Here is a 12,819-nt window from a genome sequence, read left to right on the forward strand (position 1 = left end):
CCGAGGTTGATAGTCTTATCATTTCCGGTTGCCGGTTTTCTGCCTCTCTGGAAGGTATCCTCTTGTACAATATTTTTGCTTAATAGAATTAGTCTTAATCGAGAAAAAAAAAGAAGTTATACTCTTAGATGGATGGGACATTGAATGACTAATGGTTAAAAGGTAACCCTGTTGAGACTAGAGATGTTTGTTGGTAGCAGAGGCACTACCTATGGCAAAAGAGTAAATTTAAAAAGCTAAGTTGGAGGAGCCCCCTACTTTATCTTTAACAACCAATCAAAGCTGGAAAAAACCAAAAATGTTTTTATTTTATCATAAGGGTTTGTACAAGAAGTTGCAGATATATATATATATATATATATATTCAGAGTAAAATTTTATCTAACCAATTCTTAGATAGTTATCTTTTCCTCAATTGATTCTACATAAAAAAGTTTTAGAAATTTCATTATTTTTCAGAGATAGTTGGTTCTCCCAGTGAATCGCCAATTGTTGTGCTATAAGACAACCCCCCCATTTCATAAGAAATGGGTCCCCTTTTGAATATAAATAAAAGCAATGAACTTTTGAATAAAATAAATTTTACATCTAAGTCATATTACAATTAATTTAAAGTAGTTAGGACCGCTCATAGAAAATTGCATTTCAAAAGAACTCATGAAAATCCACTTGAAGAGCTTGTGATGCGATCATAGTTGTAACAAAACCCTCATTGCAAAGTTTTATCAAGATAAGCCTTTTATACGCATGAAGTAATAAAACTGTCGCATCTCGCATAACGTTAATCCCATGGGATAATTTAAAGCGGCATTGAAACTTTGCGATGCGATAAGGCTATTGCAAATCGCATATCGTTGATTCATAAGTGAAGCGTTCATAAAACTCCATTGAAATCTTGCGATGCGATAAGGCTATCACAAATCGAATATCGTTGATTCATAAAGAAACATCCAATATACTGCATTAAAAAATCGCGATGTGATTTAATTATCGTATGGTGCGCTCTCGATAAAATAAAGTGATAAATATTATAAATACATGCGGTAAAGGAATAAATTGATAAACAAAGAAATAACGTGATTTTCCAAGATTAAAACCCACTGTCTCCCTATGCCAGCTCAGCACTCATCACAATCGCAACTATGCAAATAAATCTTTTGAGTATGGCACTTGTTTCTCTCGATTTGCGATATGCGATTATTATACAAATATTAAAATAATGCAATCACTGATCGCAAATCGTGGAATCACAACACCTATTCTACAAAAGACCATTACAAGACTTGCGATGCGACATATGGTTTCAGCATTAAAGTTTCACGTTGGAAGTTATGGCAAAACATTAAGGAGCAGTTATGGGTACATCCTTTGAAGATTTCATCTGAGATAGCTAAGTACAACATAACATCTCATGCATCTAATGCGCTTAACTGCGTTTGGTCTGTAATTTATATTATCTCTATTCAAGTTTCTTGACTGTTACGCTCCTCTTTCTCATTTTGTAGAACTGACTGAGTATTGCACATCAAGCAAGATGTCTAAGAAATCTTAGAAAGAAAAATCCCCTGTGGTAGTGGAAGAATCACCAGCAAAATTGGTGGTAATTGCAGATACTACCTATCTAGGACTCGGTAAAATCTCGTGGGAAGGCATCTATACTTTACTCGAAGTAGAAAATCCAATGGAGATAGAAGAAGAAGCAACAACGGATGGAATTGATAAAACAGAGAGCACACTCAATGACTTGGCCAGCTCCTTCCTCCATAAAATAGCATCCTGAGCCAAAGTTTTACCATATAATGATCTAGTAATATGGGTGCTTGAAAGTATTAATATAACAGATAGAGTCTTCTTCGCAGCTGATGGGAAGATGTTCGGGACATTCAAGCCTGAAGATGTTAAGAAGATGTGCCATTTACCAGATCCCCAGTGGCACTACAACAAGACATTTCTGGAAGCTTTCGGTAAGGAGAATGACCTAGAGTCAGACCCTATCAAACAGTGGAGACATTTTCCAAACAAGCATAAGCATGAATCCTCTAGTATGTACTCTGTGGACTCCTTGGCATCCCCTTATTGTTATGGTGCTGCAATGGTATGTAGGCTCTTTGGAAGCCTAGATTTTGCTAGGTTTTCTATAGAAATGGTCCCATTAATAGAAGCAGCAGTCAACTCTTTTATTATGGATTGGGAAACTATCCTATCCAATAAAGTGGCCAGTAAAATATTAGATTATAGAAGAAACAGATTTGTCACCACCAGAGTCGTGCCCCCATTTTACATGAGTGCCTATATAATGGACACTATCTGTTTCAATTCTGACTTTCCTATTCTGGGTTGAAAATGGAATTTTTAAGACCCAACCCCTATCCATATTTATCACAAGTATCTATGGAAGTCGGACTACAAAAATCACATATACAAAATTTTCCATGGTTTTTTTTTACCTGTTCATCAAGCCATTTTTAACAAGCCTGCTCCTCAGGTCTCTGACGAAGCCAACATTGACTTAACTTCAATGGACAGTTGGTTCGAGGAGGAGAATTTCACCTATATTAGAGTTTTTGGGAGTATAACAGGCCCTCATGTCTTTCCACTCTATATCCCAAACAAGCTATTAGCTAGGGAAATAGCATACCAGATGGTGGAGAAGGGAATGACTAGAAACCTCAGAGACTCTAAAAAACAAGTGTGGCCTCCATTTCCCCTCCACTGTGGCACTTACACATTACATGACTTTAAGTATGCTGAGAAGGAGGCAGAGAAAACTAAGGACCTAAGTCTAGCAGTAATTCCTAAGAGACAGTATTATCCAAACAAGGTCACTTACAATTTCACCAGTCAAGTGAAAATTACTAAATGTATACAGGAGGAGGATGAGTTTGATGATTTATTCGCTTTTGCAGAGTTATTTTCACAAGTAACTCATCTGGCAAGATTCAAACTAGGAGCCGCAAAGATGGATGAATTCATGGAATATAGGACAAGGAGGTTACAGACATTGCTTCTAGATTTATTAAATACTACCCCTATTGTTAAGCAAGAAGAACACAGTTGGGAGCACATGATTGAAGAGATTTCCATGAAAGAGGAAACAATTGAAAAGATCGATGAACCCCTTAGAACAGATGTTCATATTGACCCCATCTTGATAAAAGAATGGGAACAATTCGATCAGCAGATAAGAAACCAGAGCGACTCCCAAAACAGTATTGCATTAGCATTGCCCGCAACTGAACAGCCCATCATTATTGAGAGCACGATTGACAAGACACCCAGTACAATCATAGCTTAGAAAGAAGTTGAAATAATCCCTGAAAATCCTTCAGGTGAAATTACATTAAATATTGAGGAGATACCACCTCTGGATGTCTTTTACAGTCCTAAGCACAGGGCTGTAGTCAGGAAACAGAGAAAAAAGAGGAAAATTGACCAGACATCATCCATAGCTCCTCAATCATAATTTATGAATGTTATATGGAAGGATTTAGAGATCAATCCTTCTGAGGATTTGACTAAGCTATCCCAATATGTAGGGGCTTACACAGCTGCCACAATTGATAAGGCCACTGAGGTGAATCTATTAATCAAAGAAAAAGATCAAAGGATTGCTCAGCTTGAAGAGCAAACAACAGCAGAAAAAGAGAAGATTAATCGGCTTGAGGAACAGTTGGCTGAAGAAAAACAGGGGAACGAGCAACTCAAAGTTCAATTAAACCTGGAGAAACAAAATATTGACCAGCACGCCATCCAGAAGCAACAACAGTTGTCCCAGTAGCTCGAACAACTTCAATTGACACATCAACAAGGAATGAAGGAAAAAGAAGAGGAAATCTCACAGCTTCAACTATATACATAACAGTTCAGAGATTATCCTAAAGTCGAGGAATTCAAAAAAGAAGCCCTAGAAGCAAATAAGGCCTTATTACAATAGCTCAACCTCCTTTTCCATAAAATATCGCTCGTCGACCCATTATGCATCATAACTGCATCGTTGATCAATCAGGCAGTTAATACCAGATTAGAATTTGAGGACGCAGATGACAAGGTCACCAATTTCCTCAAATGGAAAAAGCACAGTGGAAGGCAGAGCTGCTAACCTACCGAAAATTCAAGAGTCGCATAAAGAAGTATTATTTTCGGAATGGGAAATGCAGTTAATAAAGGTAGAAAAGGCTACTTCCAGGGCCAGAGTTATGATGAAAAATGTGATAGAGCTGATAAATGATAATTTATATGGAGTAAATTTGATTTTTGACTGTTCCCCTGGAAAGCTCCCAAAAGTGAAAATGTTAGAAAATCAATGGAAATAGGATTTGGCCACCAAAGAAGAACAACTCAGAAGAGTACGAAGCCTTACTTAGGATGCATTTTGGTCCTTTTTGGTTAAGATGCACAGTCAACAGATGAATATCAAATGCCTTACCAATGCTGTTGATCGCATGGTGCCTGAGCTTTCAGATGCCTCGTACACAAGACAACTACACTCAAGGATGAATCATCCTCCGGAAATCTGAAACATGCTCTCAATTTGTTAGTTGCAGGTACAGGAGAAGAAATACATACAATGAATCCTTTTCAAAGGCAATCACACTACTATTTTTGCAATGCAAATCCCAGATTTGCATATTTACAGTTCCAACAACTCTAAGCGATTTATATTGACAGTTTGTTTTAGTTCTATTATATAAACCCTTTCATGTTATTGAGCAAAGGGTCCTCAATTTGTACAAAAACTAGACTTGAGAAGTTGCACTTCTGCGCTTCTAAATTTATTTTTTTATAAGCAGTGGATCAAGGTTTCAGATTTTTGTGAAAGAACTTTTTCAAGACCTGCACTTTTGTATCTCCTAGAAGGTTCTGGAATAAAGAGGTGGAACCAAAATGTTATTTACAGATCAAGACTCAAATACATGCGGTATTTCTATCACTGTTCTTTTTGTCTTGATTTAATTGGCATTTCATTTAATTTTTCTATTGTTGATGTATTCATACGCTTCAAATAATTCTATATTGAGTCATTTCTGAACGATTTAGAATTGTTACAATTAGAGATATATATCAGTGATAAATATTATGATGTCATGCGATATGTTTTCATAATTACTTTGTTTAATTTCTTAAACAAAGTAATCATTATTTAAATGCACCTTTCTATAGATAAGTAAATCATTTATATGATTGTTTGTTTGTTAGGAATTATCAAGAATCGCATTGTTATTAGATTACCCGGGTTATGTAGGTATATTTGTATATTTTAAAGTCATAGATTAAACCACCTACCATCTCCGATATACATTAAAACATTCATTCATCAAACCACACATTATTGGGAAACTGGTCCCATAATCCCCAGTCGGAGCCACCATCCCAAATGGAAAAGGAGTTGTACTAAGGTCTAGACCGGGTGGTTATCCCCCAATGTTGGTGCTACGATTTTAGAGGCATCAACAAAACCCTACACACACTTGAGCATAGGTAAGTCTTGTAAGGTGATTAGAGTTAATGGAACATAGACCTTGCCAAAGATTTCAAGGCATGGGAGTAAGCATAAAATATATCAGGTGTATGAAATAGGATATCAATGCTACTATAAAGCATGCTTTTAAGACTATGTATGCTCGCTATGAGACCTAAATAAAGAAATATTTCAAGTAAGTAGCCAAAAGGTGTGGCTAATAACAACATGGGGTTGAGCTATTTGAAATAATGAATAAACTATATAGTGATTCCATGGAGATATCCTAGTTGGAAATGTTGAATGGAGCACACTCTCCAAGCATATATTAAGCAATAAGCCCTCGTTACTCTAAAAGGACTCAAGGATGCACCCCTGCAATTAGCTTCCTTCCCTCCCCAATCCTCCTTTTAATATATTCCCAGCCTTGGTCTTAGATATTCGTTGATTTTTATTTTTTGATAAAGGGATAACCACGAGGAAATCAATCTACTAATATCTAATTGTATGTTTTCATTGGAAGCCCACATCCATTATTTCATAGGTTGTAATTTGGCACGAATTTATTTTCCTCTTAGGTATTAATTTCTTTCCACTAATCATCTACCAACTGTATAGGACAAGATACCCTCCCAAACCTATTTATGTATGCTTTTATCTGTTAGCAATAATGTTAATGAAAATCAATAATTTCATTCATTTTCAAAAAATTAGTTTGCATGCATTGTACCGGTGACCTGGGTTCGATCCTCGCAACTGTGATCTTTGTATCTAGGATTGAACAATGAAAATCAATAATTTAATTCATTTTCAAAAAATTAGTTTGCATGCATTGCACTGGTGACCTAGGTTCGATCCTCGCAACTGTGATCTTTGTATCTAGAATTGAATGATTGAACATTAATCTTTATAGTAGAGATTGACCTATTATAGAGTAAGGCTTGAGTGTAACTAGATTTTGGAGTACTTTAAAGACATCATAGAGTAAAAACTAAATGTAATTCAATTCTATAAGAAAAATTAAACATTTAACTTTATTTATTTTTATTATTATTTTTTAAATATTTTAAAATTAACAATTTTCAAAGTACTCTAACATCTGCAATTTATAAGAATAAAGCAAAATAAGCACTCAAATTTTGAAGCATTCTTCGCCAACCAAAACAATATTTTTAAGATCTCTTGGTTCGGGCAAGTTGACTACGGGAAGGTCACAAAGTGAACAACTATACTTCAGCTTTCCATGTCTAACAATGAAAGTAGAGTGACATGATATTCAAATCTTATGGCTCTACTCCTCAAGCCTCTACCCGAGAGATTTAATATACTCATAGTGTAATTTCTTCATTGGACATGTCTAGGACATCAATTTTAATTTGAATTTTATCTTCCAGCATTTTAGAGAGTGAAAGATCACATTTGCTTTTATCATCAGTTTACCAAAATGCACAATATACCTATTTTCTAACAGATTTCATGTATAACAAATTTCAATTTTATACAATTTCATTGTATTCTTGCACATTTTCGCCAAATCTTTTTTAATATTTATCATTCTGCGAAATCTTTTTTAATGCTATCATTTTCTTAATGTACATATTTTTTTATAAAATTCCCAATGCCCTTAGCCAGAGAAAATAATAGCCATTTTTATCTGATCTCAAAAGCTGAAGGGAGAGAAAATAATAGCCATTTTTATCTGATCTCAAATTTAAGAAATATTTCAAAATCTAATAAATATAAGTAAAATTAAAAAATTAAGTTCATTCTTGTGCATCTCAAAAAGTTAACTTCATTTCTGCCTATCAAATTTCAAAAATATTCTACAATCTACAATCTAATTATTAAAGCCTATTAAATGATAGTACTTTCTCCCCCCTCTTTCTTCTTTTTTTTTTTTAATTTTAATTTTAATCTAATTTTATTTTATTTTATTTTCAACCATGGCCATGGCATATTCCTTTAAAAAAATCAAAATAACAGGTTTGATCCTTACACGTGAACCACTTTCGGCATTGCCAGAGCTAGTTAGATGAGGACAAAATATTGTAGAAGGGAGAAAATTCTACAATCCACAATCTAATTATTAAAGCCTATTAAATGATAGTACTTTTTTTTTTTTTTAACTTCAACCATGGCATATTCCTTTAAAAAAATCAAAATAATAGGTTTGATCCTTACACGTGAACCACTTTTGGCATTGCCAGAGCTAGTTAGATGAGCACAAAATATTGTAGACGGGAGAAAATTATTGAAGTTTGTATTCTCTGATCGAATATTTTTTTCTCTGAACCATGGCATATGGCCTTAAACAAATAATAGATTTGATCCCTATCCGTGAACCTCTTTTTGGCATTTCCAGAGCTAGTCAGATTGATGACAAAATATTGTAGAAGGCAGAGAAAACGATTTTAAATTCTGCTAGATTGTAGTATTTTCCGCTCAAATCTTTTTCACTCGAACCATAGCATATTGTCTTAGCAAAATACACTAAAAAAGTATCATTACATCAGCCCTCGCTCCAATAGCATCTCTATAAACTGGAGTTGATCAAATCTGTAAATGAATCATTCAATTATATATTTGATATTAAATGGCAGCGTTTCATAATATACGTAGATGCTCATTTTTATATTGAAAGTGGGAATGCAGAAGCTATCATATAGAATGATCAGAATTTTGTTCTTGGACTCTGGCATAACATGGGAAATGAAATTTAGGTTAGAGCAATATCAAAGCGCAACACTACTTAAATCTCTTTTAATGGAGTGGAGGTTATTGGAAAGAAATCTTTTAATATCCGTTGGAGTGGAGATTACTGTTTTTATGTGATTGATAATGAAAGAAATATTTAATAAGAAACAATAGTAAGCTCCAATAATTTGATAGATTCAGCATCATTGCACTAGATAGTTCCTTGTTTGGAGTAGTAGATGCTTTGATATTTTTTTTTGGGGTGTATGTATTGTGTTTTTCTAATACTAGTATATACTTACTGTAACTTTAGTCTTAATTTGATATTTTCTTTATTTCTTTTCTGCACTTTTGCGGATAACAATAATTTTTTCCAGTTCGTTCCAGATTCTACTGAATTTGGGTCACAAATTTGTTTGTGTAATTTGTCGTTGTGTAAACCTAAGTATGAAAGATCTCACAATTTCTTAACATTAAAAATTATTTCTTACCTTGAATTATGGTGTTTGAAATCATTTTTACTGTTTTGCAATTCTAGTTGAATGTATATTAGAAGCTCTGTTGAAATATATTGTAGGTCTAAAAGAAACAAGTAGTATTAGAGCTATGGTGGCGGATCATGGAAGCATTGAATGATATGCTTGTGAGTAATTGATGGCTGATGAGCTATGTGGTGGAATATTGTGAGTTCAACAATGTTGACTTGCTAAGAGTTCTTATAAAGGTTGAGGAGGATATATTCAACCTTTATACATCAATTCTATGGATTTTGCTTTCAATTTATGTACTATTTATAGTTCTACAACCTCATTCACTGCTCTCTAGCTTTTTGGTGGTGGAGACTTTTCTGTGAATATTGGTTGATTGAACATATCACTGTTATTGTTGAAAGAACTTACTACGATTGATATATAGTATTTGTTAGTTGTCATAACACTTCTATAGATTTCTCTTTGAATTAAAAGATTGGGAATATGAAAGTTAAAATAGATACATAGTAGTTGATAACAATAGTAAAAAGAAATTGTTGTTAAAAGAAAATGAGATCATCTACACATAGTCATGTTGCTCAGGTAGTGTAGCTATGCGTTTTGATAGGTAACACAGGACTTGTAGTGGGAAAATGTTGCAAGTCCCTTTTGTGTCTTGGTCCATCTTATCACTAGCCTAAGCCATATGAGCCATAAGGAGCTTGTATGTAAAGAATGGAAAATATAATGAATACAAAGTTCAAGGTGGAGATACTCAATAGTTAAAATAGCTTTAAGCTATAGAAGCCCAAGATGCAGGATTTGTTTGTGCAATAGGGATTGCAAAAGGCCTTGGATGGTAAGAGAAATAAAATGGTAGGTATGTGTAATGAAGACTAGGATGATTTAGATATGAGAGCCCTCCACACTATTCATTTGTTCCTGGAAGATGATGTCCTTTCGAATATTATTGGAGAGGAAACAACTTTAGACCTATAGAGTAGACTCAAGGGCTTCTATATGAAAAAAAACTTGACAAACAAAATATACATCAAGAGGAAACTATACATTCTACATATGAAAGAAGGTATCAAAATTATTGATCATTTCAATGTTTTTAATACTCTTATATGTCAGTTATGTAGTATGGATGTAAGGATTGATGTAGAAGATAAGGTGGTAATTGTGTTTGTTACTCGAATATTAGGATCATATAGTCACTTCCATTAGCTTTAGTACAATTGACACTCTTGACTATGATATTTTTGTGGTAGCATTGTTGTTTAGGGAGGTGTAGAGTGAATTCAATATAAAACCTCCACAGAAGAAGCAATGGTGGCTAGAGGTCAATCCAAAGAAAGAGGGAAGACGTTGAGAGATGAATTATTACCTAAGAAAAAAGGCAAGAAGGTTAAGTTCAAATGTTGATAATGCATAAAAAAAGGTATCTCAAGAAATATTGTTGGAAGTGACAAGAATCCCAAGATGACTCTAAGATGAAATAAAATCTAGTTCATTCAACTTCAGGTATGATTGATGAAGTTTATCTATTTTTAATGACTCCCAATATCATGAAGAATGGTTATTAGATTTTAGTGCTTCACACCACATGCATATGCATAGGAGTTGGTTTTCCTCTTATCAAGTTGTTATGATGGTGGTAATTTTCTCATGGGAAATGATATGTCTTTTATCATTGTTGGAGTTGGGAGTGTTAAGATTAAAATTTTTAATGGTATTGTAAGGACGCTGATAGAGGTAAGGTATGCACATTAACTTAAAAATAACTTAACTTCTTTGGAACTTTTTGGTTTTGGGGGTTATAGGTTTATAGGTCAAGGTGGAGCACTGAAAGTGCACAAGGGAATCCTAGTGGTTATTAAGGCTACATAGATAGTCAACATTTGGAAGGAAGCACCCAAATAAATGAAAAACTAGTGGCATTTGAGGAAATATATGTGGAATAGGCAAAAGTAGTTATTCAACATAATAATAATTTTTTTTCTAGCTTAAGAAGTCATTGTATGGAAGTAGTGTCTCAGGATATTGTACAAGAAGTTTGATTCCTTCACGATGAGCCAAAATCTTACTAGAAGTGAGGATGACCATTTTGTTTCAAAAGCTTAAATGATTTTTTTCATTATATTGTTGCTATATATTGACAATATGCTTGTTGCAAGTAATATTAAGATCAATAGGTTAAAGGGACGATTGATTAGGACTTTTGTTATGAAGGATCTAGGAGAAGTAAAGAACATTTTGGTCATTGAAATACACAAAGATGAGAAAATGGCAAACCTTGTTTACCACAATAGAAGTATGTAGACTTTGAAACCTATAAATATCCATTTTTCTTTCTATTTTAAGTTTTCTTCAAGGTTATTTCCTAGTAGTAAAGAAGAAAAGGGTAATATATCTCATGTACCATATACCGTGAAAGTATGATATTCAAAGTATGTTATCAAATATTTCACATGTAATTGGTGATTTTAGATACATGACAAATCCATGTATGAATCATTGGGTTGTAGTGAAATGGGTGCTTCGGTATCTGAGAGGCACAAGTGTTCATTGCATCTTCTTTGATGGAAGAGGAATATATCTTGAGAATATTCTTACTCGAGATAATTTCCAAGACATGTACTTCCCTTGGCTTATAAAAATGATGATGAATTGAGCTTGGCAATATTAGGAAATTTTTGTCAATGTGGAGAATGTTGAGTGGTGACAATAATGAAAACCTTGGTAATTCATTTGCTTTGCTAGTGAATAGTTACATTTCTTTTGCTGTCCATATTATGTTGAATTGTTCCACACATTGGTTATATGTATTATGTGACTGTGCAAACCTAATTATGAAAATTCACATAGTTTCTTAACAATAAAATTGATTTATTGCCTTGAATTACATTGTTTGAAATCATTTTTATTGTTTTGAAATTTTAATTGAATGTATATTACAAGTTTTGTTGAAATATATTATAGGTGTGAAACCAACACAATACATGTGTATAGATGTATATAGTGATGTTGCGAGGGCACCTAAATGTTTATACATAGATGTATATAGTGATACTACGAGGTCACTGACATGTTTAAATATGAATGCTAATGTCTATTTAAGATCTATGTTGAAAGATAATTTTTAATGTTTGTCCAAGAGATATGTTTATATCATACACTTGGGGAAGAAACTACTACCTTGAAGGATGAATTATAGATATACATAGATGTATATAGTGATACTGCAAAGACATGTTTAAATATGAATGCTAATGTCTATCTAAGACCTATGTTGAAAGATATTTTTAATGTTTGTCCAAGATATATGTTTATATCATACGCTTGGTGAAACAACTACCACCTTGAAGGATGAATTTTAGATATATGTTCATAAATAAAATTGAAGCAGAGATAATTATATTTCATATTAATATTTGATTTTGTATGTAAGACTCTTTGGGGATTTTAATGGGTGATGGCAAGGAGTGCCTTAAATGTGCACGCATTCACCATCAATCCAAATCCCCGTGGGCCTATTTTTCATATTAATGTTAACATGAGATTTTAGCTAAATAAAAACACAAACCATTCAATAGTTTGGACAATAACATTTTATAATAATTTTTAAATTGATTCAAAAAAATTACTCGAAGTAGGGTGTGACATGGACAAGAGGGCTAGGGTAGGGTAGGGTATGAGAGGTATCAGTAAGGCCACATGTAGCCCCTCTGTGTAGCCCCTCCTGAGAACCATGAAGGAAACTATAAGTAGTATATATAAAATATCTTATATGCAAATATAAGATGTATTTCATATGCAAATATCTTTTAAAAATTTTTCTTAATCTTTCTTATCCAAGAAAACTACAAATTTTTCCATAAGGATTTCATATTGGACAATAAAAAATTGGATTTTGTAGGTATATATATTACAAAATTGACCCACCAAAAAATAAAATTTACATGTCATACTATAATTAATTAATAATATAATCTTTCATAATTGTGAAATGCCAATTCATTTAGCTCAGAAAATGGAAAATTCATGATTCTACCATTGATTTTTAAATTTCCCGATCTTAATTTACACCATTCATTAACATACAAATCCACACATTTATTAAGATCATAAAAAACATAAAAATTTATTATTTAACATAAACTATTTTCATAATACTTTCTAATGTTTTATCTA

This window comes from Pinus tabuliformis, chromosome 3_1, assembly GCF_031772625.1.
Source record: "Pinus tabuliformis cultivar Carrire ecotype Pingquan chromosome 3_1, CPIR1, whole genome shotgun sequence".
NCBI lineage: Eukaryota > Viridiplantae > Streptophyta > Pinopsida > Pinales > Pinaceae > Pinus > Pinus tabuliformis.